Here is a 1,649-nt window from a genome sequence, read left to right on the forward strand (position 1 = left end):
TAGATTGCCTCATCTTCCTCCCGTGGAGCAGCTGGTGGGTTTGAACCACTGACCTTCTGGTTAGCAGCCAAATGCCTTACCCACTACAGCACCAGAGCTCAATTCAAAATACACACCATGGGATACTGCCATCGCCCCTTTTCACTTGAGATATAACATTTTTTGCAATTAAAAAAACAATGTTCCACAGCCATAAAATGTACCCATCCTCCCAGTTAATAATGTGGGCTGTGGGTCTGTGGAAAAGGAAACAAAAATGTGGATATCATTGAATCTTCCTGTGTGACGGGAGAACAGCAACAAGGGCAATGTTCAATATACATTTTAACAATATATTTTCTCAGCTCCTAAAAGCATCTGCCCACGTTTTTACCATTATTTTAGAGTGCATATTTAATTTTTGTTATTTCCTATACCAGTTGTTGTTGCTGTTATGTGCCGTCGAGTCAGGCCTGACTCATAGTGACCCTGCCTTGGGTTTCCAAGGCAGTATCTCTACAGAAGTAGATTGCCCAACCGTCCTTCCTAGGACCAGCTGGTGGGTTTGAACTGGGAGCCTTCTGGTTAGCAGTCAAGTGCTTGGCACTATGCTACCAGAGCTCCTTCCTATACCAGAGATATATCCATTTTAACTCAATTACACACCCTTCATTCTCCCTCTGTTTATTATAAGCAGAAAGGTTCTGAAAGTGATATTATGGAAAACATGCCTTTTATGCTATCTTTTAATTTCCTGATCTAGTCCTTTTGCATTCTTGCCCTACATGTCTACATCTAATACTCATAATATTATTTCCACCATCAGATAAGATTTCAGCCCAACTCTAGAAATTACCAGATGACCTAGACACAGTTCTTCTGGTTCACTGTTCCCCTGAGCTAGAGCTTTCTTTATGCAATGCTTTCTTTCATATGCCACAAAAAATGCCTTGCAAATTCCTACCTCTCAATATATTAAAAATAATAATAATAATAATCACTTCCCTCTTATAATGTTATTTACTCTTCAAAGTCCAAGTTCCACCTCTTCCACGAAGCCTTTTCTCAACTTCAGACCACAGTGAATGGTCTCACTCTTATTGGAACTCTTAACACCTAATGTCAATGCCAATTACTTGGCACTTACTATACAACACTCTGTGAGACAAATTCATGATTTAAGAGGTTGTAGAAACCCCAAAGATTATCCCTTTCTCTTGACTTAGAGTATTCTTTACCTTTAATTAGATATTAAATATATTGAGTAGATACCATCAACTATTGTGAGAAAAACAGATAATCACATTTAAAACTTTATTTTGTGCAAACAAATTTTTAAAATATAGGTTGATATGAGGGTTGGAGTACAAGATTTAAAAAGAAAAAAAAGGTAAAACTGTCTGGAAGCCTGCTTGAAAATCCTTCCACTAAAGGAAAAATTCTGTTACTTGCAGTAGAAGCCAAATTAGTGCCAAGTATCATTTTCTTTCATTATACCACAAATCTCAATCTCTGTCTTTGCTCAAGGACATCACTTCAGCAATTATCCTCTCTTCTTTCTGGATCATCACTTTTCCTTCATGACTAGATCATGCCCATAACAATTAAACAAGTTGTAATATTTCCACTCTTTAAAAACAAAAAATTCTCCCTTGGCCTTATCGCCTTCC

The sequence above is a fragment of the Orycteropus afer genome, unplaced genomic scaffold (assembly GCF_000298275.1).
Source record: "Orycteropus afer afer isolate SDZICR_OR568_19922 unplaced genomic scaffold, OryAfe1.0 scaffold00596, whole genome shotgun sequence".
Lineage (NCBI taxonomy): Eukaryota > Metazoa > Chordata > Mammalia > Tubulidentata > Orycteropodidae > Orycteropus > Orycteropus afer.